The 13,086-nt window shown below is 41.6% G+C and overlaps 1 protein-coding gene across 1 annotated transcript in view; it reads right to left on the reverse strand.

The window, feature by feature from the left end:
* The window catches only part of LOC135705233 (uncharacterized), a 38,990-nt gene extending 26,144 nt beyond the window's left edge, over positions 1-12,846 (reverse strand). The window contains exon 1 of the mRNA XM_065226842.1: positions 12,768-12,846. The gene's annotated coding sequence lies outside the window, so the exon portion shown is untranslated. The remainder of the gene's footprint in view (positions 1-12,767) is intronic.
* Positions 12,847-13,086: the final 240 nt, after the last annotated feature.

Raw genomic sequence — 13,086 nt, forward strand, 5'->3', positions numbered from 1 at the left:
AGAGAGAGAGAGAGAGAGAGAGAGAGAGAGAGAGAGAGAGAGAGAGAGAGAGAGAGAGAGAGAGAGAGAGAGAGAGAGAGAGAGAGAGAGAGAGAGAGAGAGAGAGAGAGAGAGAGAGAGAGAGAGAGAGAGAGAGAGAGAGAGAGAGAGAGAGAGAGAGAGAGAGAGATAATATAATATAATATAAAAGTAGTAGTAGATTGTTCTTCAAACGAGGGGCACATCAAAGTAATATAGAACATCTTCTCGTTTCTTCAAAAAGCTTCACAAGTCTAGAGTTGATAATCATTCAGTCTTGCCGGAACACGGATGGTTCTCTTTGGTCGGCCTGATGACGACGGTGTCATGTGACGATACCGATTTGCAACTGCAGTGGGTGGTGTAGCCGCAGCTTGTGTAAACAAAGTAGGCATCGTCTCATTCGTGTTGTTGTTTGCGTTGCGCTCCACCTGACAGGTAGCAGAAATCGAGGCAGGAATACAATCAGCTGTCGGGTTGGCATCAGATTCCAAAACATCCGTTGGTGTTGGATTCGACCGTAGTTCCTGGTTTGTAATCGGGACCACAGGTGCTGAGCGTACTGGCGGCGTTTCGGGATCCTTACGTGGCTTGAGGTGAACCAACGATCGGCGGTAATCCACACCATCCACATTCACAACGTAGGACCGATCGTTGAGGCGACTTGAGACGACTCCTGGTGTCCATAACTTCGTTGTATCGGGCCTCAACTGGATATGAACTGGTGAACCCACCCGCAACGTAGGTAGTTGTTTTGCTTTCTTATCGTAGTAGAATTTAGCCTTCTTACGATTTATTTCGATTGCAGTTGGAACCTCTTCCACCACCGTTGGACGCAGACGATCAACCGCTGCTGGCACACCACACCGGGTGGAACGGGAGAAGAGTCGAGCATTTGGACTTGAACCAATCTTATTCGGAATATTACGCCAATGCAACAAGGCGTACCAATAATCCGTTCCACTTTCCTGTGCTTCAACAGATGCTTGGCCACCTTCACGGCAGCCTCAGCTTTACCGTTGGCCTGTTGATGATATGGTGCAGACGTAACAAGCTCAAAGTCCCATTCGGAAGCAAACTTCGTCATCTTCTGGTTGACAAAATTAGTACCGTTGTCGCAGACGACGCGTTGTGGAACACCATGACGGGCGAAATTCTGCTTACATGCGATGATAACGGATTCCGGAGTGAGGTCCTTCAAGATGTCCAATTCGAAGAAATCGGAGTAGTGATCGATAGTTATCAGGAAACTGCGTTTGGCTCCACGATATTCCGCAAAGAATACATCCATCGAAGCGAGCTGAAACGGATAAACGGGGATTTCATGACTTTGCATGGGCGGATTCGATTGCGATGCGGCGAACTTTGCACAAATGCCACACTCCTTAACGACATCCTTGATCTGTGAGTTCATGCCGGGCCAGAACAGATTTGCTCGTGCCAGAACAGATTTGCTCGTGCCAGCTTCAAAGTTGCCTCTATCCCGTTATGACTCGCATGACAGCTTCCAATCAGCCTTCTTCGAAGAACATGTGGCACCAGTATACGGTCGTTACGAAAAATCAGGCCGTCTTGCGTGGAAAGTTCATTGCGATAGTTGAAATACACTCTAGCACTATCGGGCACACGGTCAGCGGACTCCGGCCAACCGTTTTGAATGTAGTTCATCACCAACTGCATCAAAGGATCTTGTTCTGTTTGTTCGATAATTTCATTTATTTTACTGTCCGAAATTCGCAAAAAAGCACTCAACTTCACATTTTCCACATCTTTTAGCACTTTATATATATTCTGCTTCTTGTACTCCTCAGGTTCTGTTGTAGCCAGACATGCACGGGACAACGCATCTGCTACTACGTTATCCTTACCCGTTACGAATTCCACAGAAAGGTTATATCGTTGGAGATTCAACAGCATATGCTGCAATCGACGAGGCGCTGATAGCAGTGGTTTACGGAAAATGGCAATTAATGGCTTGTGATCCGTCCTGACCGTCGCACTGGGATTACCGACAATCAACTGGTCGAAGCGTATGCAGGCGAAGAGAATTGCCAACAGCTCCTTTTCAATCTGGGCGTAATTTCTTTCCGTGGATGTGAGGGTTCTGGATGCATAGCCAATAACTCCATCCTGTTGGAAAATGGCCACGCCAAGCCCAGTGCTGCTAGCATCACATTCAATGACCAATGGTTGCTTGACGTCATAATAACGAAGAGTGTTGATGTCAGCCACCATCGATTTAACTTTTTCGAATTCAGCTTGCTCCACCGATGTCCACTGCCAAGGGACGGATTCCGAAATCAGTCTTCGCAGATTGTTCATGTTGACGCTGAGATTTTGGATAAATCGGCTAAGGTAGTTCACCATGCCAATAAATCGATGAACCTCTTTCCGACTTATCGGTGTTGGATAACTGCGGATAGCAATCACCTTGTCTTCATCGGGTTTAAGGCCTTGATCCGTTAGCACATGACCGTAGAACTTAACTGATCGCTCACACAGTTTCAACTTCGACTTATTCAACTTTATGTTATGCTGCTCAAGCCGGCCAAAAAGATTCAGTAAATCAAAAACCAGTAAATCATCTGCAATGCACTCGACCCCCTTGAGCCCTTGAATAACTTCTTGAAGCTTTATCTGAAAAATTTCGGGGGCTGGGGCAATACCGAATGGAAGACGAGTCCATCGATACCGACCAAATGGCGTCCAAAACGTTGTGAGCCTACTGCTGGGCTCATCGAGCACCACATGCCAGAACCCTTTCCTAGCATCGACAGTAGAGAAAACTCTTGCTTTGCCCAGTTCTGGGAGTATCTCGTCGAGAGTGACAAATTGCAGATTGGGCCTCTTTAACGCTTTATTCAAAGGCACTGGATCCAAGCAGATACAAACACCTGATTCTGGCCCACCACGCTGAACAATCACTAGGTTACTTACCCAGTCCGTATGGCGGGTTTCCTTGACAATTATTCCGTCTTGTTCAAGCGATTACAATTCTCGTTTCAGCTTCTCACGAACCGCTATGGGGACCCGTCGCGGAGGCTGAATTGATGGGGTTATCGACTTATCCACTTCCAATGAAACCACACCTGGCAGCATGCCATATCCGGTAAACAGGTCCTGATGGTCGTCAATGATTCTCTGAGCCTTGACCCTGTAGATGTTCATCAGCTTGTCTGGTGATTCCCCTTGAGTGAATGAAACTGTTCGACAAAACTTGACAAATCCTAGCTCACGTGACGCTTTTGCTGACAACAGGGGACGATGATCACCTTCCACTACCTGCAATACCAGGCGGTAATTTCGGTCGAGGCGGCGACATGGAACTTTTATCTGACCCAGCACATTGATCGGATTGCCACCGAAGCTTTGAAGACGAAACTTTGTTGGTAGTAGCGATGGGTGACTCTCATTGGTAAGCTTAGCGAGGTAATCATGGCCAATCAGGCTGGTGTTGGCTCCGGTGTCCAATTCACATAATACTGCGTTCCACTGCTCGGCGAATTTTAGGTCCAATTCTGCCAAGACACTGCCTCCACTGTTTGAATTGTCGTACACTTTTCCGATTTCGTATTCCACATCACCTGCTTGCGACGACGCATCACTGTCGGAGCTAGATTTCGATCCTTCCGAATAACTTCCTTCTTGCACTTCCTTCACTTGCTTGAACTTCCGGCTCTTGGATTTTCCAGTAGCTTTACACACTTTCTCGAAGTGGTTCTTGCCGTGGCATCGATGACACCGCTTGCCGAAAGCTGGACATGCACCTTTCACGAACTCATGTCGGTCACCGCAAAACTTGCATCTGGACGATCCAGCTTTGAATTCTCCTTTCGCTTTTCGAATTTTGTTCACTTCCGATTGCTTCACTGGTACTCCAAGTTCCACTGCTCTTGCTGATGCGATTTCTTCAGCCCTGCACAGATCGGTAGCCTTCTCCAAGGTAACGTCAGACATGGTTAATAGCTTCGAACGTAGATGTGGCCACTTATTTGATGTGATCAACTTGAATGCAGTCAGTTCCGCGGCCAGGTCGCCCAGCTTGGCGAGTCTGGCTAGCATCTTCAACCGAGAGCAAAAATCATCCGTAGATTCTCCTGACATTTGCACGGCACCAAAAAAGTCTAAACGGTCGACATTCACGTTCCGTTTCGGCACGACGATTGCCTTGATAGCTTTCAAAGTCTCCTCTGGGTTCACTTTTTGTTCAGCTGTGAGCTCGAAATTAAAGAACTTTTTCCGAGCTGGCTCACCGATTACGGACAATAGAAAACTGACTTTCTTTGAATTATCCGTAGCTGGCCACTGTTGCATGCCAATGGCGCTGGCGTACTCCAACCAGCTGTTTTCGAAGAAGCCGAAATTCTCGGCCATGTCTCCTTCCAGCGTTAAGGGTGAAGGTAGTGGGACAGGTACCCCGGATGCACATGGCTGCTGAGCTGCTTCGTTTCCTCTTCCTGTATTCATGGATTGCACCAGATCGCGTAACATCTGGGTTTGACGTTGCATGAATTCTCTGAACTGATCGGCGTCCATTTCGATGAAGACTTCCGACCAGCAAAAACACTTTTCAAAATGGCCGCTGCTACGACGCACGACCGAACACGAACCGAACTTTTTTCGTTAACTACTTTCCGCACGATTTTCCGCGATTTCAACGATGACGCCGGAAAAACTTTCAGAAGGACACGTCAGCTTCTGACACCATGTTCTATTCTTCGAAATAAATCAAGAATTTAATCAGAAATAACTTTTATTTCATCTTATTCACGTAGCGATCCGTATCGCGCAAGATCTAATTTAACAATGGCGTTCAAGAGAATGATAGGTAGGTGTGTGTGTGCCGAGAGTGTATAATATAAAAGTAGTAGTAGATTGTTCTTCAAACGAGGGGCACATCAAAGTAATATAGAACAGAAAGAGAGAAGGATTAGTAATTTCCATTTAGTTCCACTACCTTATTTGCTTATCCTTGACAGATACGCGTATTTCGTCTACAATGATCAGACTTCTTCAGTGTACTAATACTGGACTACTCGAATTTTGAACTAATTTCATAATACAGAGTGGAAAATTAAACTTTTTCAATTAAGCAATCAAACCTTTATGTCAAACACTGTCGAATGCTTTTTTTCTATGTCTAGAAGAGCAACTCCAGTTGAGCAGCTTTCAGATTTGTTTGAACGAATTAAATTGGAAACTCTTAAGAGTTGAGTAGTTGAATGCCCATGGCGAAATCCAAATTGCCCATCTGCAAAAATTGAGTTCGTATTGATGTGAAACATCATTCCATTCAAAATTATCTATTCAAAAAGTTTACTTATTGAAGAAAGCAAACTTATTGGACGGTAGCTATGTAGAGGCTTCAGCTGGATTTTTATTCGCTGGATTTTTTCACCAAGATAGACAAGGTACTCTCTGGGAGTTTTTTGATGATGATGATGATGATGATGATGATGATGATGATGATAATATAGAAAATTCCATCATAACCTGGAGCTTTCATATTATGAAACTTTTTAGTTCCCGTGAGAAAATATTCAGATAATCCCGAGCAACCTGATTCTCAATAGGACTAGTAAGACCCAAATTGACACTATGGGAACTCTCGAATTGCCTAGCAAGTTTCTGTGTTTTTCCAAATTTGTGATCAAAATTTTACCACCTTCTTTAAGCGCTATAACAGGCTTTTGAGGTTTTTTTTTCAAAATTTTTGTGAGTTTCCAAAAGGGTTTGGAACTCGGGTCTCTAATTGAGAAGCATCATTTTCAAAAAATTTGTTCATCAGGGCAGAGAATCGCTTTTTAATTTGTTTTTGCAAACCCCGCCAGATAACATTTGTTCACGCCGGTCACCGAGATATAACCCAACAAGCAATTGAGAGCTCTTATAAAACACCTGAGTTGATCAAACGTTGAATAAAAGCTTCCAGAGTTGAACAAGAATGTAGTTGTATTGCCTCGTTGGTTAGAAGCTTCAAAAACTGCTTGGAGCACTCTTAAATGATTGTTTACGTTCGGTTTAATTATATGCTTTATAAGACATACGATAACTTTTATAGCACCTTTGTTAAACTGATTGACAAGAGCTATATAGAACGTGAAATAAGCGCATCAAAACAAACCATTGGAAGCTCTTATACAACACCTGAGTTGATCAAACGTTGAATAATAGCTTCCAGAGTTGAACAAGAATGTAGTTGTATTGCCATTTGATTAAAAGTTTTAAAAGCTGTTGGAGCACTCTTAAATGATTGTTTACGTTCGACCAACCACCAACCACAATTTTGTTGCTAAAAATAGCACAAGTGATAGGCACGTTTATATGACAATAAGGCAATGATTATTCGACTGCAAGAGAAGTCACTCAAGATGAGCTTAATATACTTCTCTCATATGATCAAAATATGTATTCAAGAATAGAGCAGATGGAAACAGAAGCGGCTGGCAATCCGGGATCATGAGTTCGAATCTTGCTTCGAGAGACCCTCGGTGGAGTAGAGGTAAATTATATATAGGTGTTATTAATAAATGCAATCATCAATTTAAGACATATATCATATAATCAACGATAACATTTCTAGATAAATTCTCTCAATTAATGATTAGAGAGATTAATTGAAAGAATATCAATCAAAGATTAAACAGATGCTTGTTACTACTTCTCCTCCATGATCACAGAATGTGAATTATGGCATAATTACATATTTTTTTCAATGTGCACAAATAAATTAAATTAATAAAAACTGTACAAGTAATTATTTTGGCGTACCACGACAATTGTTAAACTAATTTTAATATGTGAATATTGTGAGTACTTACACAACGGTTATTAAGGAGTCCTTAAAAAGTGCTATAAACGCTTTTCACCGCTTGCTGTACAATGATTATTTAGGAGTCATAAAAGAGTGCAACAAACGCCTCTCAGGTTTACCCTCTACTAAATTTCAAAGCAGCTGTCAGGAAGTGTCTACAAACGTTGTATAAGAGCTTTCACCAAAACAATAAAGCTTGACTTTAAATATGTATCTATAAACGTTGTATAAAAGTTGCTTCTACTCCTATACCGCGTATACATATAATGCTGTAGTTGAACAGGTTCTCCAAACCAGTGTAAACAAGAGTTTTACAGAAGTTGTAATAAACAAATTGTACAGTTATTATTCAGCATGCAGTTGAATAAAATCACAATGGAAGCGTTTCTTCAACAAGAAATTGATTTTGGGTAAACGTTTTACTGAATACGTTAGACAACACCTTTGTGTTGCAGTTGTATAGGTTCTCCAAACCAGTGTAAACAAGGGTTTTATAAAAGTTGTGGTGAACACATTGTGCAATTATTATTCAACATGCAGCTGAACAAAATCAAAACGAAAGCGTTTCTTCAACTGGAAATTGTTACTTGGGAAGTTTTTTTTTTGTATCTCTAGCCACCACATGCCACTTCAAGATCACTCACTTGATCAGTATAGGTGATATGGTTGATCTACTTCAACCAATGTCCATTATAATTCCATCCCGTACCTTATCGATCGCTTCACGATCAATAGTAGGGCCGAACGTAGGTAGCATACCGATAAGAAAAAAACATCGCACGCGGTGGTGTAGATCCAGAATAAATCATATATGTTAGTTCGTAAGAAACCTTCCGTACGAGTACATCGTTTTCAGTACAGTGATCATGGCTTGCAAGAAGTGCCAAAAAACCATTTCGGACTTGGAACGTATTGTTTGTCGCGGTTTTTGTGGCGACACATTTCACGTGATTTGTGCCAAAGTTGATCTCAACTTGGATTGTACGAGAAGAATGTCTTCTGGATGTGCGATCACTGTGCGGCGCTTTTTTCAAACGGCCACTTCCATAATATCGTGAACCGTGACGTCAATCAGACTTCTGTGGCTCCAAATGCGGTTGATTCGATGAAAGAGGACATCGAGAGATTGAATTCGGCTGTTATTGCTCTTGCAGCCAAAGTGGAATCGAAGATCGCAGTCGGCTCAACTCCACGTTGGCCCAGAAATGACCGCTTTGTTCTCACAAGGACATAAAATTTACTCACGAAGAACAGAGATACGGTTAACTCCACTTCTTAGGTCTTCTCATCATCAGGGAAACGTCTTCGTTCAATTTCGAAATCTATAGAAAACCAACAATCACAAAGAGAGTAATACCAAGCACTTCAAACCATTCCTACCAGCACAAAATGGCCGCTTTCCACCCTATGGTTCACAGGATGCAAACTCTTCCTCTTGGCGATACAGGCAAATCAAAGGAAATAGCTCACATTTTTGAAATCGCTAGACTTAATGGGTATCAAGAAAAAATGATTCAAGCAGTAATGGATAAAAGAACAAGGGATCATTTTAGGCGTATTTCGACAACTCTTACACCAGTAACTGAGGGTTTAAAATGGGTAGCGGTGAATTTTAACAAAAACATTACCAAACCATTTATTTACAAGTTTAGAAGTTTTGGCCTAGATTTAGTATTCAGCAACAGGACATATCAGCTGAAGTCACTGTTAGGATCAACAAAAGATTCAATAAGTGTCCTAGGGAAAGTCGGAGTCTACAAAATCTCTGGTCCAGATTGCAATATTGATCAGACGAAAAGAACTTTGGAAACAAGGCTTAAGGAACACATCGCAAAGGTAAAAAAGGCTAACAAAGAGATGGATAAAGGATCCGCACTGCAGCCAACGTAGACCTCCCCCCGGTGGCCAGGGTCCACTGGCATGGAGAGAAAAGTTGGCGATCAAACGTTATAAAAATAGATAAGCGGATTAAGAGAGGATTCCAAGCCGGAGATAATTCTGTAGCGTTGAGGCGCTCCGTTGCAGAACTTCTTAGGTCGGTTTATCCGGGGCACGTTCATCGCTTTACGGACGGATCGCGATCACGGGCCGGAGTGGGACTCGGAGTGGCAGGACCAAACACCGCAACAAGTCAAAGTCTTCCGGAGGAGTGTTCCGTTTTTTCCGCAGAAGCCGCTGCTGTTCTTGACGCAGCCATCACTCCTGCAGATCAACCGATCCTTGTGCTAACGGACTCACACAGCGTCATCCAGGCGCTGGAAGCCGAAGCCCCGAGCCACCCCTGGATACAAGCCATTACACGTTTTGCCCCACCCTCAACCGTTTTTACGTGGATTCCCGGGCACTGCGGTGTTCCTGGAAACGAGGCAGCGGACAGGCTGGCGGGATCTGGTCCATCCGGACCCCGCTTCACCAGGAACGTACCACTCCTAGACGTCAGGCGTTGGATTGCGATTATCATCATGGAAGCCTGGCAGGAGAAATGGTTTCAGTCACGCACCACCCTCCTGAGAAAAATCAAAGAAACCGTACGACCTTGGCAAGACAGCCACAAGTACAAAGACCAGCGGATTATCTCAAGACTCCGGACCGGCCATGCGAGGATTTCCCACAATTTCGGTGGGACACCCTTCCACAAGGTTTGTCCAATCTGCAGCATCCCTGCCTCGGTGGAACACGTGCTGTGTGTCTGCCCAGAGTTTCAGAGGCTACGCGAACAACACCGACTCCCAGAGAGCATCAGGGAGCTACTTGGCAACGACCCCTCGACGTTGACTGCGCTGATTGCATTCTTGAAGGACGCTCACCTATACAACCAAATCTAGCCCTCTCGTCGTGGGCTGCGCTGTCCGTGTTCTTTCACCTTCCTATTTTCCTGCCGTCGGGGTATCTCTGCCGGACTGGGGCACTGTCTCTTACGGTGGAGCTCTACCTTGTTCGCGCATCCATTCCTCACCACAGTCCCGTTGTAACTCCCACTTTACATTAAGTTTTTTTAAAATGTTGTCTGTCCCTTTTGGTGGGTAATCAGAGCCAGTTGTACGTTATGTAACGATAGACTGAAACGCTTTCTTTCGAGGCAGGCCCTAAGCCTGACCCTCGATTATCAAATGTGATGAACTAGCCTACGGCTAAAAATCACAAAAATAAAGAAAAAAAAAAAAAAAAAAAAAAGGATTTCATTATGAATTTAAATCCAAGGATGCAGAACATATCAAGCTGAACATTGCATTAGGTCCTAACTAACATTCACAGATTCTCTTCGTCGACTTTCTCTTTGTATTTCCACAGCCATATACAGACATTCCCAGGTATTTTCAGCACACAGATCAATAAAAGAGCAGTTCCATTTCAAATGACGATTTTTTTTTTAAATTTTTTGATCGACCTTCTACGATTATGTTGAAACTTTGCACAGTTGTTGGTTATTGTCCAACGTGCCATTTTACATATTTGGTTCCCTAGTTTTGTTAGTCGTGTACACTTGAAAAGGGCTTATGCAAAAATGATACGCATCAATAGAAAAACATATATCTCACGAACGATTTGTTTGATTGAGATGGTGTCTTAGAAGAAGTTGCGGAAAAATATTGTGCCTTTCAAGAAGAAATATACACTGTAAAAATTATGTTTTTTTACAAAAAAAAATCAAAATCATCAAAAACAAAAAAAAATTAAAATTACTCATATATAACTGCATATATTTTTTTAAATTATTTTTTTATATTTATTCTGTAGTTTAGATAAAGTAATACATATTAACACTGTGCATTTGCTGGGCAAATAATAAACAAAAAAGTTATGAATTATTGAAAAAATAAGTATTATCCAAAATACTACCAATAGTTATCGAATATCTTTAAAATAGTGTTAAAATTAAAACACATTAAATTTACAACAAAAAAGCGCATAATGCTTAAATAGCCCAAAGTTGTTATTTTCGAGATACTCGTTGGTTAGAATTCACTTGTCGCATAAGTTGAGCAATTTTCGCTCTTTTGAGATGTTATTCGTGTGTGCTCAATCTTGAAAGTATTTTTAACTAAAAGACCAATTAATTTCCTTAAACTTTGCTATTCACAGTTTTTCAATCATACGCATGAGTTTTATCATAATCGTAAAAGGTCGATCCGAAACGATTTGCGAATCTGTGTGGAACTGCTCCACTGCAACACAGCTCGATCGGAGTGGTATATATTACTTGCCTCCATTGTTGCAATAGACATGGTGGAGGACATAGTTTGATCGGAATCGATAAAAGACATGACAAAATAAAAATCCCATTAACTCACGTGTATCATCTTCGGCTTTACTTCGTGAAGCAGCTTGCCAACAATTTGGTCGTTTCCTTCTACCTTCTACGAGCTGTGTTGCAGAAATTGGCAAATCAAAGTTGGCACTCGTGGAGAATAGAAGAACTACGAGAGTGATGATGGTTTCAAAATTTTACACGGTGAGGTATACGAGTGCAATCTTAAAATGCTTTTATTTAGCAAATGGAGCATTTTATTTAAATCTGGTTAATGCTACGTTAGTAGAAAACTTAAGGACTACTCAATAGATATATAATATAGAAAAAATAATTTCTTTTCAGATTTTAAGGTGTATGCATAGATTTCAGCTTTTCTACAACTGTAGCAACAACCAGATTTAAATACAATGCTCCATTTGCTAAATAAAAGCAAAGCAACTTTGATTTGCCAATTGTTCGTCATGAAGAAAAAGGAAGAAGATAATTGGCAAATCAAAGTTGGCACTCGTGGAGAATAGAAGAACTACGAGAGTGATGATGGTTTCAAAATTTTACACGGTGAGGTATACGAGTGTAATCTTAAAATGCTTTTATTTTGCAAATAGAGCATTTTATATAAATCAGGTTAATGCTACGTTAGTAGAAAACTCAAGGAATACTAAATAGGCATATAAAATAGAAAAAAAATAATTCTTTTCAGATTTTTAGGTGTATACATAGATTTCAGCTTTTCTACCACTGTAGCAGTAATCGGATTTAAATAAAATGCTCCATTTTCAAAATAAAAGCAATTGAAGATTGCACTCGTATACCTCCCCATGGAAACCATCATCACTTTCATAGTTATTCTATTCTCCACGAGTGCCGGCTTTGATTTGCCTATTGCAGAGCCACGAGGGCCGACGTCCCGCGAAAGAAAAAAAAAACACATTCGACTTAGTAACATAGCAGAAATATGCGATAATATGTATGCGACGCGCGCAGCTTGGCAGCGAAGAGAATAAGAACAGAAGGTAAGAATATCCAAAGAATTGTGGACGTGATAAACAGGTTTAGGATAGTATAAAATAAATTGATATACCTATTAATAAACGGGGAAGTATTTTCCAACTCGAAAATGGTTGCGGTGGTTGAATGAGTGTGAATTGGACGTGAATTATTTCCAACTTCAAAATTCCAATAGGGAAGTTCACTTTACATATTATTGCGAAATGCTCCTCAGGTTTAGTTCCACCTGGTGCTCCATCTTATCTCATCCCCAAAGTATCGCAATCCTAGACTGAAGATGTCTTTAATGCGGTATATTATTTTATGTGGACCTTCTTTTTGTAAATCATTGGTCTTGGACAGCATTTCTCAACATTATGAAATGCACATCTTTACCAAAGAAGCCAAATTGAAGTACATTCTAGATGGTTGGAACCAGAATTAAACAGAAACCAAAACTAAAACTTATCAACGATTCATTTCTTGAAACACATTATTGAGATAATATGGTTTCAGCCCACCATTAAAACGGCACTTGTTCAATCGGTTTCTTTTGTCCACCAAAACTGACTCTCATGCACCTCGAAAGCAGCGATGATGACTGAATTTGGAATTGTAATCGAATTTTTGATTACAGAGTATTTAATCTAATCTATACGCACTAGTTAACTGTTTTCTGTTCACTTAAGTACTAACCTTTTAGGATATACGTAAAGGTTACTGCGTAGTCTGTGTTTCACTTCGAAATTAATCAGCGTATGACTTCGAGGAGGGGTTTGACGGAACTGCGATTAAATGCGCGACCAGTTTCAGCGCAAGCAAACCGAAATGCTAATAGGACACATTCTATGACACATATTCATTACGTACCGCTGCAACGCGCGACAAAAAAATAAAGAACAGCAGCTTAAACGCCATAAATTGTTGACAGTGGAATTGCCGGCGCCGGTGGTGTAGTGGTAAGCGTGACTGCTTTCTAACACCCCGATGGGTCTGGGTTCAATCCCAGCCGAGG

This window comes from Ochlerotatus camptorhynchus, unplaced genomic scaffold (genome assembly GCF_037179485.1).
Source record: "Ochlerotatus camptorhynchus isolate MF236.1 unplaced genomic scaffold, CSIRO-AGI_Acam_v1.1 ptg000262l, whole genome shotgun sequence".
NCBI classification, from domain to species: Eukaryota; Metazoa; Arthropoda; class Insecta; order Diptera; family Culicidae; genus Ochlerotatus; species Ochlerotatus camptorhynchus.